General features: G+C 52.5%; 1 protein-coding gene across 4 annotated transcripts in view; it reads left to right on the top strand.

Moving 5' to 3' along the window:
• Window positions 1-24,597, top strand: part of CARD11 (caspase recruitment domain family member 11) — a 123,079-nt gene that overhangs the window by 53,734 nt on the left and 44,748 nt on the right. The window contains exon 1 of one of the 4 annotated variants that reach the window (XM_047779445.1): window positions 8,897-9,236. The exons of the other annotated variants lie outside the window; for them this stretch is intronic. The gene's annotated coding sequence lies outside the window, so the exon portion shown is untranslated. Of the gene's footprint in view, window positions 1-8,896; window positions 9,237-24,597 lie in introns of those variants that run through there. 4 annotated transcript variants of the gene reach the window in all.

Raw genomic sequence — 24,597 nt, 5'->3', positions numbered from 1 at the left:
CAACACCAGATCCTAAACCCACTGAGCGAGGCCAGGGATCAAACCCGCATCCTCATGGATCCTACTCGGATTTGTTTCCACTGAGCCATAACGGGAACTCCTTTTCTCTGCTTTTAAGATATTCTTTTTATATTTTATTTTCACCAATTTAAGATATGCTTATGTATGGTTTCATGTTTGTTTTGCTTAGAGTTCATCGAATTTCTTGGATTTATGGGTTGATATTTTTCATTAAATTTGGAAAAAAATTAAAGCAATTTTTTTTCTTCCACAATTTCTCCTTCTCCTCTCCTTCTGGGACTCTCATTCCATGGATGTTAGACCACTTGATATTATTTCACAATTCACTGATTCTCTGTTCAGCCTTTTCAGCCTTTCTCCCCTCTATGCCTTAGGTGTATAGTTCCTGTTGCTCTGTTTTCAAGTTCACTGATTTTATTCCTCTGCAATCTCCAGTGATTGCTAAGCTCATCTATTGAATTTGTAATCCATAAATTCTAAATGGTAAGTCTAAAACTTCCATTTGGTTACTTCTTTTTCTTTCTTTCTTTCTTTCTTTCTTTCTTTCTTTCTTTCTTTCTTTCTTTCTTTCTTTCTTTCTTCTTTCTCTCTTTATTTCTTTCTTTCTTTCTCTCTTTATGCTTTTTTAGGACTGCACTTGCAGCATATGGCAATTCCCAGGGCTAGTGGTAGAATTGGAGCTACAGCTGCCAGTCTACACCACAGCCACAGCAGCACAGGATCTGAGCTGAGTCTGTGACCTATACCACAGCTCGTGACAATGCCAGATCCTTAACCCACTGCGGGAGGCCAGAGATCAAACCCACATCCTCATGGGTACTAGTCAGGTTTGTTACCACTGAGCCATGATGGGAACTCCTGGTTATTTCTTGTCTCATATCTTTTTCCTTATTCTCTTCATATTTTTCTTTAAATCTTTGGCCTACTTATAATTAACTGTTTTAAAGGGTTTGTATGCAAATTCCAACACTGCTGTAATTTCTAGGTCTGTTTCTATTGGCTGGTTTTTCTCTTTATGAGTCAAATTTGTTGGCTTATGCACATGTCCAGTAAAAACTTTTTATTGAATTCTAGTCATTGTGGATGCCCAGTGTCTGGATTTTGTTGTCTGTAAGATGGGGTAAGTTTTGATCTGGCAAATAGTTAATTTACATATGAATAGGCTTGATTCTTTCTAAACTTGTTTTTAAACTTTGTTACATCTAGAGTGGTCCATATTCTGGAGCACAAGTAGCCCTGCTCTTCAACTGTGGAATTTCTAGGTCTCTGAATTCACAGGGAACAGTGTGATCTTCCCAGTCTGGCTAGTTGGAGCTCCAGCATTTGTCTGTCCTGCATATCATCTGAAATCTCTCCATTCCCAACCCCACGGTACTTGTTCTCTGCTCAGCTCGTGGAATCCTACTTGTGCACGTATAGTTTGCCATTTAGCCAAACTCTCTCTCTCTCTCTCTCTTTCTGCATTTGCCTCCTCGTGGTACCCCCACTTCCCCAAGTGCAGACCTCAGCAGCCCTGTATTTGGTCTGTCACCTCAGGTCAGCAGGACTGCTGGGATCAGTTTGAGTTCCATCCCACCGCTCTGCCCCCTGAGATATAAAGTATCTCCAGGCAAAAAAAGCAGTGATCCTAAGGCTAACCTCATAGATTTACCTTCCTCCAGGGTCATCCCTAGCCACCTGCTGGTCCGTGTTTACCAACAGTTGTTTCCGATATCTGATTCCATTTTATCATTGTTCAGCATTGTCACTGTTGTTCAGAACGTACTACTTTCCACAAACCTCACAAGTGATCTGAATTTACCAGGGCAGATAAGAGGGCATCATAAAAGATTAGCAGTGAAGTAGGACTTGGTAGGTAGGGTTCATTGAGCACCTTGTCCCCAGATAAGATTTTAAGTACACCCCAACGTCTTGGTGTGTGAAATATTAGATTTTCATAGGAAATAATTGTGGGTCTTAATTCTTACTTTGCAGAAACCTTCACTTAACAAAAGGGCTAGCCACGGGCGAACAGAGTTCTTCCTTGACCCTTTTAGGAGGTTGAATGGTGATTTTTGAGCAGAGCTAGGCAACAGGCAGCACAGCCCCACAGCCTCAAGTCCTGGACGTTGCATTCAGGTGTTGTCAGTCAGGAGTGAAGTTAATGTACCACTGAAATGTCAACGTGTCTGGGTATCTAGGGCCTACCAGCAAGGCCCAAAGAAAGCGAAGGCTGCTGCAGAATGAAGTGTGAAGATCTGGTCCAACTTGGGGCTCAGTTACCCCAAAGATTCTTGAGTGTGTAGAGCCAAAAATGGGAAGCCAGCAACACCATCAAAGACAAGGCAGGGCATGGGCCAGGAGAGACTAGCATGGGTCTAGAAGGTTCTAGGAGACTCAGAAGGGGGTGAGCAGGGTGGTCAGCCCACCCTAGGACTTGAGTGGGTGAGAACGCCCACTCTGTCTGAGCCGGTCCGAGGTGAATCCTGAAGTGCTGCAGGTCCACCGAGCTCCGGGTGGTGCTGATGCTGGAGGCCCACGGACAACACCCTGGCTGGTGGGGACTTTGAACCTGTGAGCCAGAGCTCACACGGGGCAGCTCCTTCCTAGGGACTCTGCTGGTGCTTGGACCCCAGGAGAGACCACGGTGCTAAACCTGTAAATGGAGAGAGGAGGGTTTGATTTACACATTTAGTTAAGCTGAAACATTTCATTCTTGAAGCTGCCTGCACCTGCAGGGCTGACAGTTCTACCCGCCTGAGGGACATCAGGGCCTAGCATCCCAGGAATCTCAGCCACGACCCTCAAAGAATTCCCTGTAGGCATCAAAACATGGGCTGTCCCTACTTCCAGAACCCACGTGCCAGAAAATGGAAGTAATCCTCAATTTAAAAAAAAAAAAAATGGAGTTCTCATCATGGCGCAGTGGAAACAAATCCTACCAGTGTCCATGAGATGCAGGCTTGATCCCCGGCCTCGTTCAGTGGGTCAGGGATCTGGCATTGCCATGAGCTGTGGTGTAGGTCGCAGACGTGGCTCGGAGCCTACATTGCTGTGCTTGGCACCTGCAGCTCTGATTCGAGCCCTAGCCTGGAACTTTCACATGCCACAGATGCAGCCCTAAAAAGCAAAAAACAAAAAAGGAGTTCCCGTCATGGTGCAGTGGTTAACGAATCCGACTGGGAACCATGAGGTTGTGGGTTCAATCCCTGGCCTTGCTCAGTGGGTTAAGGATCCTGCATTGCCGTGAGCTGTGGTGTAGGTCGCAGATGCGGCTCGGATCCCGCGTTGCTGTGGCTCTGGCGTAGGCCAGCAGCTACAGCTCCTATTAGACCCTAGCCTGGGAACTCCATATGCCACGGGAAGCGGCCCTAGAAAAGGCAAAAAGACAAACAAACAAACAAAAATGCTGTTACTTTCTGTCAGAAACCTTTTTCTAGAATATCGTCTCCTGTTCCCTGAAGACACACGGTCCTAGTTTGATGCCTCAGACGCCATCGGGAGGGAGCATGGCCCTTATCACAGCTAGTAGGTGCTGGTGTTTGGAGAGTCCATGCACCTGCTCCCGTGTACACCGGTGTGCATGCCTGTGGCCTCTGCACGTGTAAAAGGCACACATCAGCCTTTCCATACATACTTGGGTTTTAGGCCCTGGAATGCAGAACCCCCTTGGGGGCGATGTTAGCCGTATTTCCCCACTCACCACGCGCAATGAGTTATTTCCCCGTCACGTGTAAGAAATTAACAAGCGTGTTTTAACCTCAGCGTCTTGGATGATGCTCAGAAGAGTCCGTTTCTTCCTCGTAGGACTTGAGATGTTCGTACGTTCTGGACTTCGGGTTTCGCCAAAGACCTCGTGCAAAAGGGTGATCATGATGAAAGCGCCCGTGTATTGAGCACCTACTGTATTTCGGGCCGGTGCTTTCGAAATGTGTCTCATCATCACTAAAGTTCTGCCAGCCGTGGGCATTCCCATTCCCATGTTATAGATAAACCGCCCCTAGATTATTTATGGCTTCCTATTTATAGAGGAACTGAGGGCATGGATAGCACAGGAACAGGGTGGGTGTTGGGTCTGGTGTTGGGTGAAGTGTGGCTCTCACGGGGTCATTCACCCTCAGATGCCCAGCGTCCAAGAGAGCAACTGGGCTCTTTCTAAGCTCTAGTGGGTTTTCCTTAAGCTTCTTGCCAGAGACTCCGTTTTCTTCCCGGCCCCTTCCTTCTGCTGTAGAGACACAGCTGGGCCTCTCACGAGGCCGACGTGCCTGGCAACGTCCCAGCAACCCAAGGAGGGACGCGTGCGCCAGAGCCACACCTGATTCCCTGCCTGCACGGGCCCTTGTCCTTGTCACCTCTGCTCTGCAGGCCTTGCCGGGGGCAAGGGGCCGAGGGGGAGGCGGGCGTTAACACGCGGCGGGTTGTTTTACCCGGGATGTTCTCGTCCCCTGTCTGCTTTCTCGGCGACTTCATTAGCAGCAAGCTGCTAATTAAATTTCATATTTATGATCAGAAAATAAAATCATTGGACCTTTTTGAAATAGGATTTTATGAGTTTGGGCTCTGGCGGCTGAGTCAGCAGCGGGGGACCTGCTCCATTTAGAACCTCGGTTGCAAGGCAGAGATGAATAAAGCAAGCATCACTGGGGGGGGAGCTAACTGGTCCTCGGCGGGACAGACGCAGGACAGGGTCGGGGCTCTGGGACAGGGTCCATGTCCACTGGGTTTCGTCCCCTGAGCTCCTGTCGGGCTGTGTTGTTGTTTTTTTTTTTTTTTTGCAGAGACAGCTGGTTTTGTTCTTTCTCCTTCTTGCCGTGCCAGAAAAGTCATGTTCGCCGCCACGCTCAGGCGCAAAGCTCCCCGGGGGGTGTGCAGGACGCTCTCGGGTGTCACTTCCTTCCACGTGTCCCTTAGTCACTGCTGCTTCTCCGAGGGTTCCCGGGCCGCCTTCCACTGTGGTCTCGAGTAACCTCTCTTCTGGGTGGCTGGCCGGGAGCTCGGCTCCCTGGGCCCCTGGGTGTCAGCTCCATCCCTTGTGCAGGGCCCTTGGCCAGGCCAGTGGGAATCTCCTCACCCCCGTCATGGAAAAACCCTGCCATCTGGGTTGGTCTCTTCGTCAGGGCATGTGTCAGAATCCCTGAGTTGGAGGGGATTTCGAGGGCGTCTGGCCCCACCTGCGCGTGGTTGGACCTCCGTGCCCTGAAACGTCCCCCAAGCCTGGGCAGCGTCCCTCTGCTTGCTTTGGGCACTGTCATCATTGCTGTCTGTCCTGCCTGAGCCTGGAAGGTCCAGCGTCCCCCGAGGGAAGAAGAATTAGGTGGCGGTGATGGCGGGGAAAGACCAGAGTTGGTCCCCGTCCCCCCACTCCCCCGGGGGTCCCCGAGGAGGTCCTGCACCTCCACCTCCAGACCCTCCTCTGCAGCACGGAGGCCAGAGGGCCGTGTTCCTCACGTGAACGCAGGCGGTTCGTGGATGGTTGTAATTCAGCACGTCTGTCTCCCTCCCTGGGCTGTGACCCGAGACCCCCACCGGCCCTGAAACGCCACTCCCCGCGCCCTGACCGCGTCGGGCTGAACCTTCGCATCGTGCCTCCCTCCCGCCGATTGGCCCAGTGCATTGTCACTCATTGACAACGTGATGCTCCCAGCATAGCAGGTGGCAATGGGGCTCTGACCCTGTGGGGGACACAGCGAGAGCCCCTCTCTGCCACGTGGAGCCAAACCGTCAGCATTTCTCCCGTGTGGTGGGCTGAACACTGGGTCCCAGGATCCATGTGTTGAAGCCCAGACCCACAGCAGGGTGGTACTTGGAGAAGGGGCCTTTGGGGGGGATAGGGGTTAATGAGGTCTTGGTGGGGGGTGGGGGTCCCCCGTGATGGGATGGGTTATCCTAGAAGCAGAGACGGTGGAGCTTACACCAGGGAAATGCCACGTGAGGACTGTCAGCAGGCGCTGTCTATGAACCAGGAACCTCTCTCACCAGATGCCCACTTGCCCATGCCTTGATCCCAGACATCCAGCCTCCAGCACACCCGCTGGCTAAGCCACCTGGGCACCCCGAATATCACATGACCTCAGGCAAGCCCTGCACCTCCTCTGAGCCTCAGTTTCCTGGAAGAGTGGCAGCTGCCACGTGGGTTGCGGCCTGGAGAATTAAACACATGTGGTGGGGCAGGGCTTCCCCCAGGGCATTCCTGTAGGGGTGGCTGTGGCAGAAGCTGGGAACAAGGAGGAAGCAGGTTCTAGCATCTCTAAGAGGCCCTCTGAAAGCCAGTCCCCTGCCCAGAGACGGGCAGGCTTACTTCTCTCCCCCCCACCCCACCCCACTCCCTTCCAGTTCAAAGCAGCAGTTACGCTGGGAGCACCCAGCACATGGAAGAATGAGCAGGAGATGCGTAAAACTGCCCAGGAAGGCGGCTGGCGCTGAGCAGAGCCTAGCGGGGCGTCCCTGACAGAGAACACGGCTCCCAGGCCCCAGCACCCACCACGTGCAGGCAGCCTCTCTTCTTCCAGGCATCATCTCTTTGTCCTCACGCTCCCCTGCCAGACTGGCACTGTGCCCACGTAACAGAGGAGACAGCCAGGACCTGAGAGATGTGCTGGCAGGTCTCCGTCCGCCCTGCGGACCCGCCCCCCTGCTGTGTCCCGGGACTGACCTGAACAAGCCCACCCATGGCTTCTTGACCTTGGCTTCTGCTTGGGTTTGGCCTGTGGGAGAGCACAGGGGGTGGAGGTCAGGCATTTAGTCCTCGAAGGGCAGCTCTGGGGTCCAAGTGCCCACACCCCCTCCCTCTGGCCCTTCAGTCCAGCGGGACTCCAGGGATCGCAGGCCTGGTGCACTCCGTCCCTGTCACCTCCCTGCCACACCTTTGCAGGTGGCCCTTCATCCCTCCCTCCCCAGACCCAGCTCTGTGACATGTGTGTCCTAGCAGCCCCTGGCTTGCCCAGGGTCACCCACCTGGTCAGTGGTGCTCAGAGCATCTTGCCTGGAGCCACTGTGGGTCCTCTCTAGAGGCCGCTGGTGGGCAGGAGATGCATGAGATGAGGGCAGTCAGGGAGAGCTTCATGGAGGAGGAGGCGCTGGTGAGGGAGGGTCTTGAGGCTGGATAGGAGGTTGACTGGGGGGCACGGATAGAGATGTTTCTGAGTGTGTGCACGTTTCTGGAAGCTGCTGTAACACATGCCCATTGACTGGATGGCTAAAAACCCAAGAAGCATGTTCTAGCGCAGTCTTAGAGGCCAGAGGTCTGAAACCAAGGCAGGCCTGTGCCCGGGACAAAGGCTCTAGGGGCGAGCCTTCCCTGCCTCTTCCTGTTCCTGGTGGCTCCATGTGCTTGGCGTGTGGGCTCATCACTCTGTCTCTGCTTCCGTCCTCACACGGCCACCTTGCCTCTGTGCCCTGTGCGTGTCACTGGATTTAGGGCCCACCCTAATCCAGGAAGCCCTCCTCTTGACTCAGGCACATCGGCAAAGACCCTGATTCCAGGCAAAGGTCACGTTCTGAACTTCCAGGCGGACAGGGGTCTAAGGGGACGCTCTTCAGCCTTGTACTCGGGGCGCGGCAGGGAGGGGCGGATGTAACAGGAGGAGTGGTCCCGGTGGGCGGGGGGAGGGCAAGAAGGGACATGAGGCGAGAAGCGTGGGGTGTGCAGAGAGAAGGAACAGCATGGCGAGCCCCAGATGGGAGAACCTGACGGCCAAGTGCTGACCAGGGCGCGGAGCCACTGGAACGCTGGCCCCCTGCTGGCGAGAACGCAGAATGACAGGGCTGGGCCTCTTGCAGCGTTAAATGCGCACGGACCGTGTGACCCAGCATGTGGGGTCCTTTATGCAACAGACCGGACAACACGTGAAGATTCGTACGGGGAGGTCCCAGGAGGGGAGCTGGGACTGTACCCCGAACGTCCATCAGCAGGCGAGTGGACACACAAGGACGGGTCGCTGCGGATGCCCTCAACGTGCTGAGCGGCACAAGCCACATCCTAGAGAGAGCCTGCCATGCTGACGCATTTCCCCGAGGTCCAGCAAAAGGCAAAACTGAGAAAGCTCAGTCGAAGTTGCCTCTGGGGTGGGGGTGGGGAAGAGGAGGCGGTGGCATGCCCTGTTTCTCCACTGGGGTCTTGGTGACAGCAGTGTTCTCTTCAGAACTCGTTAAACTGAGTGTTTAAGATGCGTGCAGCTTACTGATCACACCGTGGTTTTTTTAGAAAAGGAAAGGGGGCTGGAAAGGCTCCAGGCTGAGAATAGAGGAACCAGGCTGAATGGGTAGCTCCGGGCTCTGTCGTGTGTGGGGCCACAGAGCAGAAGGTGAGAAACGTGGGTCTGGCTGCGTGGGAACAGGGAAGCATCGCAGGCCTCGGGGAAAGGGGACGGGGCCAAGCACCAGGGATCACCCAGGCGTGCAGGACCCTCGGACAGGCGACTGTCACGCATCACCGCCATCCCCCACCAACAGCTCGCTCTCTGCCTGAGAATTCTGCTAGCCCATCCATCCCCAGGCGTCTGTGCCCAGGATTCACCCCCCCCCCGGGGGGGGGGCGGTGGTCCCCGCCCTGTGGCAGCCTGCAGGGTGAGATCCAGACAGCAGGGGAAGGGAAGGCACCGTTGCCGGGGGAGCCGGGTCAGTGGGAGAGCAAGATGTCCAGAGGAGGAAGACGCAATGGCGCATCTGCTCTGGGCAGCCCCAGCGACGCCCACGGAAGCATCTTCCCTGGGATGTTCTGGGCCCCGCACTTCCCATCAGCTGGCCTTCCTCCTCTGGGCAGTTCAAACTCAGGACCGAGGTTTGAGGTCTGGCCCAGGGGCAGGGACAGCAGGAAGGGTGGGGCTGGGGTGACCCTGAGCTCCTGGCCCCTCTTCCCTCTCCTTCTTCCCCCCCATCCTCGCTGCCCCCCCCCCATGGCAGACATGCCCCCCCTGTTCTCTGCAGCGCCCCGCCTGCCAGAGAGAGCACAGCCCCTCCTCCCAGCCTCCCCCTCCGCGGAAAGTCACCCACAGCCTCTGCTCAGAACAAAAATAAAAAGGGAAGTGTGGCAGCCCACCCCAGCCCCCACCTCTGCCCCTGCTAAAAATAGAGGCAGCCTCTGAGCAGGGTGTTGTGCGGGCTTCCGGGGAGGCCACCCGTCCCTGCAGCATCAGCGTTTTCTGGGGCCTGGCAGCCACCGCGCTGGAGGAGAGGGAGTTTGCGAGACCCTGGAGAGACCCCTGGCCAGACCTGGGGCAGAGCTAGTTTGCAAACACGTGAGTATGTTTTCCAACCGGCTGGTGCTCTTACTCGGACCCGTGCGCCAAGCTATGCGTCCACGTCCTCGGTCAGCGAGGTGACCTCTGCGACAGGTCAGGGGACTGCCGTGCTGTTTCCCAAGCCGCTCGCCTGCTGGTCCTGCCCTCGTCCCGGCCATGTGCTCTCTCAGGCTCATGCGTGTTCTTTTTCCGTCTTAATTTCCTAAACAACACAGCCGACTCTCAACGGCAGGTGGCGGGGCAGCTATTTTCTGCTGTAGCTTTGATTGCAGAGCGTGGACTGGAGCCCAGAGAAGCCTTCCAATAAATGCCTGATGATTGATTTGGACCAGAATGCCCTCATCTTTACGTCCTGGGGTTTTTAACGTTCTTCCGAGGGAGGCCGGTGCAAGGGGCCGAGGAATGGGGGTGGGCATCCGCCATGGGTTCCTGTGGAAGGAGTGAGGTGCCCCCAGCCCCAGTTGGGTGGAGAGGAAGTGTGTGAGCGTCTGTTCCCAGAAGCAGGGGGCCCTTCCCTTGATCTGAAGCTCACAGCCCCACAGGCTTGCCCTCCCCGGGCAGCACCTGTCCATCAGCCCCTCCCAGGTGTTTTAAGATGCCAACGCCATCCTGTTGCTAAACATTGTCCAACAGCTAAGCCCAGTCCCTGCCCACAAGTGAAATGGAATGAGAGAGAGAGAAAGAGATGGCAGAGCTGAGCCTAGCGGGAGACCTTTGATCCAGAATCCCGGGAGGACCGGCCCAGTTGGAGGGGGGCAAAGGGCTTACCAGGGAGGCAGGAGGCCCAGGCCCCCAGGGAGGTCTCCCCTCCCGTTCCCCACCCGGGAGGCATCTGAGAAGGTCCCTCGTTTCCTAATGAAATGCTTCAGGAATCCATTGAGTCCTGGGGGGTTGAAAAACCTTTTGTGCCCGCCCCCCGGCCCCGGCCCCGCCGCTCCAGGGACTTTTGTTTATTAAAGACTAGAGCCTACTTTGAGGAGGTCAGCGGACCACACTGGTTTGAAGCCAGCTGGGTCTCAGAGGCATCCTTTAAAATGAGAAACAGGGATAAACTCATGGCATCGCAGTCACGCAACAGAGAACACCCCTTGATGCAGAAATGTCACCTCCTGCCAGATGAAGCCCCAGCCGGCCTGCACGTCTGGCCTTTGTGTATGGACCACAGAAGCACCAGGCTCCCCGACTCCCTGACGGCTTCAACTCTGTATCTGTCTACAGTGTCTGGGGGCAGCGTGGAGGGGTGCCTTACTTCATTATTGGTGATGGTGTCATTTGGCACATGCAAAAAAAAGAAAAAAAAGGTCTTTCCGGTTTGCATCTGATTTAAAAGCTTTCGCTTACACAGCGAGAAGCTCGAGGTGATCTCTGAGCACAAAGATTCCCAAATTCCCGTCACTGGTACTTTCAGAGACGTGGTGGAGTTATTTCCGTCACAACTGTGTAGGAAGCGTGAAGCATCAGAAAAACATGGGCTCCTGTCCGCCGGTTCCTGGTGGCAGAGAAAGTGAAAAAGAAACGCCCACCGGCCCCCAACCCTGACAAATCCAATCAAAGGCACTTTGGCACAGCAGCCCAAGCGAAGGGAGGCGTCGCAGCACAGCGCGCCTCAGAAGGAAAGTCCGCGTGTTTGGAGATGTCTTGTGACGCCGTCTTTCTGACGCCCCTGATCTTGCAAAGATACGTGGAAAATGTGAGTCTCAGTATTTGTGTTTTGAGCTCACTGGCGTCTTTTAAAACAGGTGAGCCAGACTGAAGGCTGTTGCTCAAGTTCATGTGCAAGGGTCGCAGGAGCTGGCAGGGGAGGGATGCGACTGACGGGGATGCTGAGAGGGGAGCAGCCCCTCCTCGGTCCGACCCTGCTTTCCCTCCCCCGGCCCCCCGCCGTGCTCCCCGCCACCGGCTCGCCTCCCCTTACGGGCATCTTGCTTCATTTCTCTGTCCTTTTCTCGGCCCCGCACCTGTGAGTACTAAATAAAACTCTGAGTTCCTGTTCCGTTTTCTCTGGCCCCATCCCCTCTTCAAACCCTCACCCCAACCCCCTTTGCTGCCTCTGCTCCTCTCGCAGCATCCCACGGAAGTTGAGCTCCCAATTCCCACGTCTTCCAGCACCTGAGCTGTGAAAAACTAGCGGGGGAAGAACACAGCAGAGCACAGGACTCCCTGACTCCCCTCCCCGCACAACCCCCCCCGCCAGCCCCCGGCCTCAATTTCCTTATTTCCTCATCAGAATGAACCAGGCCTTCCAGATGCCTTCCGGCAGGGCTCTCAAAGGGTTGGGGTTAGTCTTGGTTCACAACCTGATGCCTCGCATGTGCTCAAGGAATTGTAGCTGCGATCTGATTTGATAGGAGGCAAGATTTGCATGTCAACCTTCCCTGTTTCAAAGTGAACGATTCCATGGCATTTAGCCCATCCACGATGCGGTGCAACTGCCACCTCTCTCTGGTTCCAGAACATTCTCATTACCCCCAGATATATCCCGTTCCCATCAGCACCACCCCCAACCCAGCCCCCCAGCCAGTGCCGGTCTTCTTTCTGACTGTGTGGGTTTCCCCTGATGCACTTGTCACGTCGAGGGACTCACACAGTCTGTGCCCTTTGGTGTCCGGCTTCTTGGACTCAGTATAACACTTTTGAGATTTCCCTCCGTGTTGTAGCGTGAATCGGTACTTGCTTCCTTTTCATGGCCAAGTAATATTCCATTGTATGTGCAAGATGTCTTCGTTTTATTTTTTTTATTTATTTGGCTTTTTTTTTCAAGGCCACACCGTGGCATATGGATGGTCCCAGGCTAGAGGTCCAATTGGAGCTTCAGCTGCCGGCCTACACCACAGCTCACGGCAGTGCCGGATCCTTAACCCATGGAGCGAGGCCAGGGATGGAATCCACAACCTCACGGTTCCTAGTCGGATTAGTTTCTGCTGTACCATGATGGGAACTCCAGACGTCTTCTTCTTCTTCTTCTTCTTTTTTTTTTTTTTTTTGATGATTGGCATTTTTTTATTTTATATATATTTTTTCCCACCATACAGCATGGGGATCAAGTTACTCTTACATGTATACATTTTTCCCCCACCCTTTGTTCTGTTGCAACATGAGTATCTAGACATAGTTCTCAATGCTATTCAGCAGGATCTCCTTGTAAATCTATTCTAAGTTGTGTCTGATAAGCCCAAGCTCCCGATCCCTCCCACTCCCTCCCCCTCCCATCAGGCAGCCACAAGTCTCTTCTCCAAGTCCATGATTTTCCTTTCTGAGGAGATGTTCATTTGTGCTGGATATTAGATTCCAGTTATAAGTGATATCATATGGTATTTGTCTTTGTCTTTCTGACTCATTTCCCTCAGTATGAGATTCTCTAGCTCCATCCATGTTGCTGCAAATGGCATTATGTCATTCTTTTTTATGGCTGAGTAGTATTCTATTGTGTATATATACCACCTCTTCCGAATCCAGTCATCTGTTGATGACATTTGGGTTGTTTCCATGTCCTGGCTCTTGTGAATAGCGCTGCAATGAACATGCGGGTGCACGTGTCTCTTTGAAGTAGAGTTTTGTCCGGATAGATGCCCAAGAGTGGGATTGCGGGGTCACATGGAAGTTCTATGTATAGATTTCTAAGGTATGTCCAAACTGTTCTCCATAGTGGCTGTACCAGTTTACATTCCCACCAACAGTGCAGGAGGGTTCCCTTTTCTCCACAGCCCCTTCAGCACTTGTTATTTGTGGATTTATTAATGATGGCCATTCTGACTGGTGTGAGGTGGTATCTCATGGTAGTTTTGATTTGCATTTCTCTTATAATCAGCGATGTTGAGCATTTTTTCATGTGTTTGCTGGCCATCTGTATACAGATGTCTTCACTTTAAAGGTCACTGGCCCTGAGGGTTCACGGCTGCCAGGTCTGGGCAGGGAAGCTGGGCAGAGGGAGGTGGGAGAAGCGGGAAGTCGGCCCATGGCCACCGCCCACCCCAGGGTGGCTCTGTTTTGTGGTGGCCCCTTTGACGGGGGAGAAGCCTACAGCCACAGCCAGCCTCGCCGAGCTGCCGTTTGGGTCTGCTCCTGAGTACATGATAACAGGTAACTACAGCCAGCCCTTGACGTGCCCAAGTAAAGGGAACCAGAAGAGCCCAGGGCTGATTGAAGGGTGGGGCTGCAGGGGTGGGAGGAGGGGCGGGGGCCCCTTCCTTGAGAGAGCTGTTGATTTCGGAGTGAATTCTGAGTTGAGAGACCCTTCCTGAGCCTCCTCCTCTCTCTCCCTCTCTGAAGCCTGACGCTTAATTGAACACACACGCCTTTTTCTTTCCCAGCGCAGTGGATGCTCGATTAATGCATTTAAACTAACTTACTCCCTCGCGGTCTCTTTGGCAGAGCATCTCAGGAGAGAAAATCTGGTTTGAATTTCACTTCTGTCGCATGGAAACACTCATTGTTATAATAACAGTGGCCGTAAGTGCGCCGGCTGTAGGCATCGCGCTGTATTCTTCCAAAAATGTCTCCGGTAAATGGTGATGTTGCCACAAGACACACAGAAAAAGGGGAAATGGCACAGATCAGGCATCTGGAACTTCCTCAGGCTGCCGTCCATCCCAGAAGGATTGGGAAAGGGCTGTTGTCACCGTTCCCGCCCGAGTCCTTTCCTGAGTGAGCAGATGTGCTGGGGAGGGAGGCGCCCGTCTTGTCTTCCTGCCCCGCTAAAAACTAAAAAATCGCTGCTGCGTCCTGCAGTTTTCCATCGCCCACCATCTGGATTGCTGCTTTCCTGCTGGGAAGCAGGGCCGAGGTCTGGCCAGTCCCACACATGGAACTTGCAGGGGGCAGGTTAGCCAGCTCTTTGCCTTATAGCATCTCTTCTTAGACCAGCCTGCCCCTACCCCTGGGGCTTGTATCTGAGTCATCCTGTCCCTACCTCTGACCTAGAACGAGTGCCCCCAGATGTCAGAAGGTGAGGAGGTTTCTGTAAACGTCCTGTGACCTCTTACAGTGAGGGAGGGACATTACTTGGGCCGACTCCCCCAAATGCTGGCTGATATTGGGTTCTCCGTTTTCAAAGAGTTAGGATTCCACACATGGAACTCCAGCACACCAGTGGCCGGAATGGGCTCTCCTTGAACGTGCAGCAGGGAGTTCCCTCGTGGCTCAGCACACTGAGGATCCAGCGTTGTCACTGGGTGGTTCTGGTTATAGCTGGGGCGCCAGTTCGATCCCTGGCTGGGAACTTCCGCATGCTGAGGGCATGGCCAAAAAAGTAAATAAATAAAAGAAAGGAAAGAAGGAACATGCAGCAGGTCCTTCAGACTCCTGAGGTGGCCCTGGGAAGGAGCACCTTGCAGAAACCCGTTGTTGCCATCCCCCGGACCTGAGGTTTGGCCGTTCCAGCCAGTGCAGGGTGGGAGGGCCCACTGGCTTTCCTGCATTTCTCCGTAGAGATGGCTTGTGATGAGATGGCTCTGTCGCAGCAGATCAGAAGCTGGAGGGGTGGGTCTTCTGGGCCTCCCGTCCATGACTGATGGAGGCGACAAGCTAGATTGGCACTTAGATCTGAATTGCAGTCTCAGCAAAACAAGTCAGATGCGGACGAAGGGCGTGCGATCCCATCAGCCGGCTGTCTGGGAAAGCCGCCCTGCACACGCCGAGATGGAAGTCTGGCCCACTGAAGAGAGGGAGCTCAAATGGGAGAGGAGCGCCAACACTTATCCAGTGGAAATTGATCACCTTATAAATACGAAACGCCTCCTGGTGCAGGATGCTCGCTAGGCCACAGGGGGACAGGGACATTGGAGGCGGTCCTCCCTGGAGGATCGTAGGCAACACAGGAGACAGATGCTGACAACCCCGGAGGGCAGAGTTGCAAATCAGAAGCCCAGGCAAAAGGACTGAGGATTCTAAGATCCGTTTGATCTGGAGGTAATTATACGGGACGCCGAAGCAGAGGCTCCTGAAGGGGAGAACTGAGTGATATTGATTAAGTGCCTTGTGTGCATGGCAGCAACCCTAAGATGTAGGTGCTGCGTGTCCAATTTTGCAGAACAATAAATGGGGGCTCAGAGGGGTTAAGCTGTGTGCCCGAGGCCACACAGCTGAAAACGGCAGAACCCAGGACTCTCTCATTTCAGGGCCGGATCCCTTCCTCTAGAGCACAGGGAAGCAACAGGAGCTGGCTTTCTCTCTGGATGCAAAGATTTGGGGGTTTGACTCTCTTTTTGCTTGATGAGCGTAGAATTCCTGCAGTCCTTCTCCCCCACAGCCCCTGCCTTTTTGGGGGGGATGACGTCACTTCACACCAGCAAGTGCTCCATCGTCATTGTGTTGGGGGGGAGGGCACCCGCTTGTGGAACCTGTCGCCTCCCCCAGCCCAGCTCTCTAAGTCAATAGCTGAAGGAGAAACTCCCATCTTCACAGAGTCACCCCCCGCCGCCACCAGCCCTCAAACCGTCCCCCTGCTTTCCCTTCCTCTTCGCAGGGGCCGAGGTCTGAGGAAGCACAGTTCTGACCTTGAGCCCTGAGCGCCTCGGAGTGTCGGCAGAAGTCTGAGGTCTGCACAAAAGCCTGGTCTGCTGCTTCCTGCATCAGCCTTTCCACCAGCCCCGAAGGCCTCTCAAGAAAAGAGGCCCTGGGAGCCCTTGGCAGCTGGGAAAGTCAGAGCTTCGCGCCTCTGGCTTCCCCGCTGCTGCCAAGGAAGCAGGCCTGATGCACCTGCCGGCATTCTCCCTGGATGATGGAGGGTTACAAAGCTGGAGGCAGAGGCACCCAACCCCCGCCGCCACCACGCTGCACCCATATAAGAAAACCCAAAATGTGCCTCTTTCTAGATACAAACCTTCTAGTTGATTGAACTCTCTGGTGGAGTTATTTTCAAACACATGAAAATGGGTTTTTCAGAGTGTTCCTGCGTCTCCCTGTCCCCAAGGCATTTCATAAAGTAGGCGGTCCCACCGCTCAAAATGCATTTGAAATTGATGACCGCATTGAACCTAAGTAGATTTTCAGTGTGTCTTATAAATGCAGAAGAGAGAGACCCGAGCGTGTTCTGTGTGCAGCTGGCTCCAGGCCTCAAAGGACACCAGCCCTGGGCACAGGAGATAACTCCGTCCTAGCTGCAGGGGGTACCCGAGTGACTGCCCTCCCAGCCCTGGTGGCGGGCTGGGCCGGGCCTCAGCTTTGCATCTCAGAGGAGAGGGCACTTGCCTTCAAACAAGGGCCAGGCCAGGCCGGGGTCCTCTGCCTCTGTCCCTCCTCCCCAGCCACCGCTCCCAGCTCTCTCCCGCCTCCTCTTCTTACTTCCAGTGAATCTGCGAGGCTTTCTCACCTCTGTCCCTTTGGGTTTCTCTTTCCCTGCCTCCTTTGCTCCGCTCCGAGTGTCCCTACACGTGTCCCTTGTATCTTAGCCTCACTTGTTCTTGTCTTTTTTTTCTCTTGAACCTTCTCTAGTCTGTTCCTCTTTCTTAGTCTTCTGTCGTCTGCAGCTAGTAATGGTCATTGAATCCAGTGAATGAATGAGTGAGTGAGTAAATGAGTGAGTGAATGAATGAGGGAGTGAGGCTCTCCCTCGCCTGCTTCAAGACGCCTCCGAAGTACCCTCTTAGCAAACTCTGCATTCGGCCCCCGTGGACGTCCAGAGGCCCCGGGCCAGCCCGTCTCCTAACCTTGTCTCATGCTCCTGTGGGATGCGGTGCAGCCAAGCGAGACAAGAAGATAAAAAGGGAAGATTTAAGTCTGCCTGTGGCTCCCACAGAAGCTTCCAGGTCTCATTCTTGGCTGCCCTCCAGGAGGGCTTGTATTTGATGATGCTGGCGACCTTTCCTACCAAACGCAAGGACCCAGGCTTCTCACTGAGAAGATTCTCGGGGCCGCCGGGCTCACTCCACACTCACACGCCAGCTTCAGAGGCACTGGGGCAGGACTCTGCCCGTGAGTGCTCACGGCTAGGGCTGCCTGGGTCCGGGTTTGTCCCTTCCATGCTGCCAGCCCCCTGTAGACCCCAACCTGGAAAGGAGCTCATGGTCTCCGCCCACCCTTCCTGTGCTAGAATTCACCTTCTCTGCAGTTTCTGCACCAAAATACCTGCTGCGTGTCCCACTTCAGGGTTGCTTCTGAGTAGTGGAAACCAAGTCTCTCCCCAAGGTGGATTCTGGAAGGAGACTTTGACCCCAACCTGCAGTTGGGCGGCGGCTGGAGACACACGGAGCATGACAAGTTTGCAGCAGATGTGGAAATAAGGGCCAAACCGGCTGGAAAGCACAGCGTGGACGGGGCGGTGGGCGCGCCCGTGCCCTTGGAGTCCCCAGAACCACCAGCCTGGGCAGATCATGCCACTGGCACTCGCTCAGTTCTCGGTTGAGTGAATACAGTTCTGCAGCCACGGAATGTGCTCGTCCCCAAACCCCAGGTCATGAGAACATCCAGTTCAACAAATGTTTATGGAAAACCCACTCCGCGTCAGCGTGGCTGAGCGCCAGGCCGTGAGGCGGACGTGAAGAATTCACAGACGCGCCGTGGACTCTCCGAGCTTCCAACCCAGATCATCCAATGGTGGCCAAGACAGCAAAGAGTATGGCAACGATGGGGAATTTTCTCAGGTGGGTCGATGAAGCCAAGGATCTCTCTTTGAAAGCACAGAGCCCTCTGGGATTGGAACCAGCAGGCGGTCTGGGTGAGCTGAGGGCCCCGTGGGCAAGGCGGGCTTGCCGATCGGGCCTGGAAGACAGCCACAGAGAGCAGTTTCATCTCCATTGGGCCCAGCTTGGAGCAAGGCTATACTTCCCAGGAGCCAGGGAGGGTGAGCCCACACCCTGGGACGGGTGTTTGGAAAGGGGTGTCCAGGCACGGCTCACGGAGACCATCGGAGCTGTCAGCTTGTCATGTGCGCGGGCCTGGAAACCAGACAGAGCAAACACTTCTAAAGAACCAGTGCGAAGAGTTCACGTCATGGCGCAGTGGTTAACGAATCCGACTAGGAACCATGAGGTTGCAGGTTGGGTCCCTGGCCTCGCTCAGTGGGTTAAGGATCTGGCGTTGCCATGACCTGTGGTGTAGGTTGCAGACTCAGCTTGGATCCCGGGTTGATATGGCTCCGGAGTAAGCAGGTGGCTACAGCTCTGATTAGACCCCTAGCCTGGGAACCTCCATATGCTGCAGGAGCGGCCGGAGAAAAGGCAAAAAGACAAAAAAAAAAAAAAACCAATGCGATACATTGATACACATTTCAGGACAATTTAAATCTGTCCTTCCTAATTGTGCTTTTCACAACAGCTCCTCTGCAGGTGCTGGCAAAGTGAGAGCCAGAGGGGGAGAAGAAGCCTCTCCTTTGGTACTGGCAGTGTGAACGCCCCTCTAAAATTCCCTGCCTGGGAGCTCCCGTCATCGTGGCTCAGTGGTAACGAACCCCACTAGTATCCACAAGGACGTGGGTTCCATCCCTGCCCTCGCTCTGCGGGTCCAGCATCTGGCGTAGCCGTGAGCTGTGGTGTAGGTCGCAGACACAGCTCAGACTCGCATTGCTGTGGCTGTGGTGTAAGCCGGCAGCTGTGGCTCCGATTCGACCCCTAGCCTGGAAACGTCCATATGCCTCGGGTGCAGCCCTGAAAAGACAAATAGCAAAGTAAATAAAATAAAATGCCCTGCCTCCTGGGTGAAAGTCGGAAGCCACTACCACAGACGTCTGGCGTGTGGCAGGGCCCGCGGAGGGGGAGGGGGCGGTGTTTGCCACGTCTTGGTTCCTGAGCTCAGTAAGTGTGCCCCCACCACCTGCAAACCCTAACAGCCCACCGATATGTCTTCCTTTCCTAAAAGCTATTGAGTTGAGGCATATTTAGTCCACGGAGGCTATTGGCCCTTCACCCAGGTTACCTGAAAGCAGGTGGATGGACGAAGCACCTTGTGAGTGTCAGGTAGAAATATTATAGGCGGCCTGGTGCCCAAGGAGATGCTCAGGGGTGGTGGGCAGTGCCCTGGGCTGACGGCCAGGATATGCCTGTGGTGGTGGCCGAGAGGTCTCGCTGTAACTTGAGATTGGGGGGGGGGTGCACGTGGAATAATGAGAGCTGGAGAGAAGAGATGAGTTCACTGGGTGTGATAGAAGCGGGAACCGTGATTAGAGATTGGCTGAAACGTGAGGGCACAGCGGGGATCTGAGGCGGAACCTAGCGGGCAGGATAGATGGTCCTGCCTCTGCACTGGCAGCTGGGAATGGCTAAGCAGGTGGACGGTGGTGTAGTGTTCGTTACCCTTTCCTGGGCTCGGCCCTCGGAGTTGTGCCATTTCTGTCACTGCAAGACTTTATTCACAGGCAGTGGTCAGTCCATATTGATTGCTTGCTTACTCTGATTTTGTATCTAGAAAAAAAGAAGTAGGAAGAAATAGATAAGGAAGCTGCCCAGATTGTAGTCTTGAAAGTCTATGGCTGGGACCTATGGGATTTTCTCAAAAGGCTTAGATCTTCTTTGCCATGTGTATCTGCTAGAATGGCTCGGGGCTGCAAGGCATAGAAACAAAATAAGAGTTTTATACATACAAGGTGAGGGATTTTATTCTTCTCCTGAAGCAAGAACTCAAATGTTGGCTTGGACCCAAAGTCCTTGTAGCATTCAGTGCAGCCATACTTGAGTGTGGCCTTTGTCTTCATGCTCACAAGATAGCTGCTCTGCCTCCAGGCATTGCATCCACATTCCAGGTAGGAAGACAGAGACAAACAAAAGGTGCTTCTCCCCTGATTCTGCCCCCCTGACATCTCATTGGCCAGAATTGTGTCACACCCACAAGTCTGGCTGCAAGGGAGCCTGGAAATAAGGTTTTTCGAGATGAGCCCAGTCATGTTCCAAACAAAATCAAGGCTCTGTTAATAAGTAAGAGAGAGGATGGATGCTGGGTCGGCAGCTGGCAGTGTCTGCCACTCCACGGTGAATGTCAAATGATAATTGCTACTTTCAAAATATGTATCAGTGACGCTCTGCTGATTGCCGTACACATGTTAATTCATGGGAAATATTATCATCTCAATATTTCAGTTCAGTGAGCTGAGAGAGAGGTTAAAAAGTTAACTGGAAGGCCAGAGAAGAACTTTGCAGGGGGAGTTTTCTAGCTGCTTCTCCAGGTGCCCCTTGGTATGGATGGGGCGGGGGGACTGCAGGGAGCAGGCACGCAGGAGAGGCAGGTTCTGTTCTTTTCCATAAGGCTTTCATTTCTGGGCGGTAAACACCAGAGACCGGAGTGCTGGCGCGTACCCATGACTCCTGCGCTTTCTCACAGGCACTAGACCATCCTTTTCAATAATCTTTTTCCTTTTTCCTTTTTTTTTTTTTTTTTTTGCCAGAAGTCCTTTCAATTAAGTGGAGGTTTCATTGGAATAATTAAACCCTTCATCTCAAGCCTCTCACTCCAATCATCCAGGCAAATCAATTAATCAGAGACGAATTCATCTAATGGACGGTTGACCCCCTCCTCATTCCCGAGGTTTTGCACTGGGGCGGATCTCGGAGAAGTCTGTCCCCCAGAGACAGCACATTTCCAAAGGGCTTGGCACTGGATTTGAAGTGATAGCAGCCTCAGTGTTCATTTTATGCAGGACCGGATTTTTATTTATTCGCCCAACAAATGCATACTGAACACCACCTTCTAAGAGGAAGGCGTCGTGCTGAGCTCTGCTGCGGAGATGGGGGGAAGGGAGGATGCAGAATGTGGCAGACGTGTAGCAGGCAGCCGACCCTCTCTAACCTGCTCCCTCTTCTATCCCCTGGGGAGAGCGGCAGTATCCAGCCTGCAGGGTTGTTGCATTAAAGGAGTTAATCCACATGGAGCATTTAGCACAGCGTCTGCTGCTAGCAGCTCCCATGTGCCTTTTCTTAAGCAGCTCTGAGAGGATATGCTCCAGCAAAATGAAGGAATAAAGCAAAGCAGAGGATGCTATGGAGCCTAGGAAGCGAGGAGTCTGATTGGTTAGATTAGATGCTAAGGTTCCTAAGTGTTAGCTGTGATGGTGGCTAGTTTAATAAGGTCAGGTGATGCTGAGTCAGCAAAGGTTGAGTTGGAAGCTCTGGTCTCTGGCTGTACCGCCCTGAACGCCCCGATCTCATCTGGTCTCTGAAGCTAAGCAGGATCAGGTCGCCGCTTTTTAGCCCTTGGATGGGAGTTGGAATCTCTGCTCTGCCACTTAGTGGCTGTGGCCTCTCGCCTCATTGTTTAGCTGTCTGATCCTACCTCCTCATCATGAAACGGGAATGATAAAACCAAGCGTATCCGGCTCCTGTGAAGGTTAAGGGGGGTGGCATCTAGCATTTCTGATCTGTGAGGGGGTGAGCTGTTTGACAGGTGTTACAAAAGGTGGAATAAGGTAAGTGTGTAGAGAATGGAGGTAACCGATTTTATTTTAATATTTTTTCACCGAAGTATAGTTGACGTATACTGTTTTAATTTCTGCTGCACAGCAAAGTGATTCAGTTATACACACATACACATTCTCTTTTGAATATTCTTTTCTACTATGGTTCCCTATGCTGTACAGTAGGTCCTTTGTTGTTTATTCGATATACAGTAGCTTAATATCCGCTACCGCCAGCCTCTCATTCTCTTAGACTTTGTACTCAAGTGCATGGTCCAAATTTCTAACCACCAACCTGTAATTTTTCATGATTTTTCTTTCCCATGACAATACATAGGTCATGCAGTGTTACCAAGGAAGGTAGGCATGTAATGAAAAACATCCATTCCTGGAGTTCCCTGACCACTCATTGGGTTAAGGACCTGGTGTTATCACCATTCTGGCTTGGGTCACGGCTGTGGTGCAGGTTCGATCCCTGGCCCTGAAATCTCTGCATGCGGTGGGCACAGCCAAAAATAAACCAGAAACAACAACAACAACAACCAAAGAAACACCCATTCTCAACCTGGCTCTCCTCATCCCCAGTCCTGTCCCCTGAGGCAGGCAGGTCTAACTCTGCTGCATGTTGTTTCCTTCTGTTATTTACCTCCTTGTTCCTAAATAGTATGCTCACGTTGCTACGTACTGATGTGTCGGTTTTAAGACATTATTTATTGACGCACCATTAGGTAAACGATAACTTAGCTCCCTTTTCCTAGTTCCCAGCTCCATGCACTTTCCCTCCCGACATGTAGATCAGTTGTGTGTGTTACTTTGTGACCAGGTCAGCATTGTTTGTGTCCAGGCAGGGTGTATGCTGTGACTATGTCTCCTTTCTTATCTTTTTGTATCTTTCAAAATTAATAGTGCCTCTCTCTCTGTCTTCTTTTTTTTATTATTATTTGCCGAGTTCTTTTTTTTTTGTAATGTACCTATGATCAGTTTTTTTCTGACTCTCAGACCTATTTGCCTAATAATAGTTTTTCCTGAATTATCAAATATACTAGATAATGTTTCTTTGTTCTCCCCCTGGCAATCTCCCTCTGGTGGTTCCTCCCTGATCTTGCCAGAATCTAGGCCAGTTGTTTTTGGCCACGTCCCTCTCGTCCTGGAACTTTCCTTGCTGCCCTGCTTCCTGCCCGTCCTGCCTCCCTCTTCATTGCTTTATTCCCTCCTTGTCCTGGAGCATAGCCTGCAGTAGCTTCCGAAGAACAGGTACCTAGGCCCTTCTGAAAATATCATGATCCTGTCTTCGCACAGGATATTTTGGGTAGGACTAGAACCCTAGGCTTGGAAATCTTTTCCATCAGAAACGCCAAGGCAAAGGCAATCCTCTCATCCTCTCCCGCGTCCAGTGTTACTGCTGGAAGATTTGATGTGATCTTACGTCTAGTCCTTTGCACGTGACCTCCTGTGTTCTGCCCGGAAGCTTTTAGGATCCTCTCTTAGTCCTTGCTGCCCTGAAATTTCAGAATGATATTCTGAGCAGGTTCTTTTTCCACTGATTGTACTGATAATTTCATCCTGTAATTGATCATATCCCCAAAAGACATACAAGAAAAGAAGCCTGACTTCTGTAGTCTTTCTAAGATTTCTATTTATTGGATATTAAACCCCCTCAATTGACTTCATCCTCCCCCCTTTCTTTTCTTCCTTCTCTTAAATTCCTTATTAACTTTTGGGAGATTTTCTCCATTTTATCTTCCAAACTTTCTGCGGATTATAAACTTCCCCTATGTGATTTTAATTGCTAGAACTCTCTCTTGCTCTTTGATTGTTCTCTCATCAAAGCACCCTACTATTGCTTTATGGCTGTGATAGCTAATCTCTTAATGGATTTTAATTATTGGATTGTGGTTTTTTTCTGTTTTCCCTTATTCTGTGCCTTGTCTGCTTCCTCCAGGTTCCATGTATCAACTCGTCTCTTTGATCCCTTCTTTCATCTGGAGGCTCTCCTTGAACAGCACGTGATCCTTGGTCCTCTGTTTATTCTTATGTGCGAGGCAACAAAATTGTGTGTTTAAGTTCTGTTTGTGGACTAATGGGCTTCCCCGGAGGCAGAATACTCACTGACTGTGCTTGAATAACACCAAAGACGGGGAGCTCATAACTCACTAAAAAGCCCTCGATTCCTCTTCCGAGAAGCAAAAGTTATTCCTTTGAATCCTGAGCCAACATCTGCCCTCTGAGAGCTTGGTTTTAGTTCTGTCTTAAGCTGTGTGTTAAAAGTGATGTTTCAGGGAGCTTTGGTACATACGCTTTCTTTCTTTCTTTTTTTTTTCACTTTTGTGTGAGAGTCATTTAAAAGGAAAAAATTTTTGGAGTTCCCGTTGTGGCGCAGTGGTTAACGAATCCGACTAGGAACCACGAGGTTGCAGGTTCGATCCCTGGCCTTGCTCAGTGGGTTAACGATCCGGCGTTGCTGTGAGTTGTGGTGTAGGTTGCAGACGCGCCTCGGATCCTGCGTTGCTGTGGCTCTGGCGTAGGCCAGTGGCTACAGCTCCAATTCGACCCCTAGCCTGGGAACCTCCATATGCCACGGGAGCAGCCAAGAAATGGCAGAAAGACAAAAAATAAAAATAAAAAAAATAAAAGGTAAAATTTTTTTTAAAAATGGTCAATTCTAGGAGCTATATGATAGTGATTAAAAGGATTAAGAGGAAATCTAAATCCTGCCTTTCATGCTAATTATATGACTCTTTGAACTCTCACAGGCTTTATTTTCGTTCCTCTTTTTTTTTTGTCCTTTTTTTTTAGGGCCATACTCGTGGCATATGAAAGTTCCCAGGCTAGGGGTCGAATCGGAACTGTGGCCACCTACACCACAGCCACAGCAACATCGTGGGACCTGAGCCGCATCTAGACCTACACCACAGGTCAGAGCAACACCAGATCCTTAACCCACTGAGCAAAGCCAGGGATCGAACCTGCATCCTCTTGGATACTAGTCGGGTTTGGTACCACTGTGCCACCATGGGAACTCCCCAAGTTTTATATTCTTGG

The sequence above is a fragment of the Phacochoerus africanus genome, chromosome 5, assembly GCF_016906955.1.
Source record: "Phacochoerus africanus isolate WHEZ1 chromosome 5, ROS_Pafr_v1, whole genome shotgun sequence".
NCBI classification, from domain to species: domain Eukaryota; kingdom Metazoa; phylum Chordata; class Mammalia; order Artiodactyla; family Suidae; genus Phacochoerus; species Phacochoerus africanus.
The sequence above is the reverse complement of the archived record's forward strand: the minus strand, read 5'-3'. Positions and strand labels throughout refer to the sequence as shown.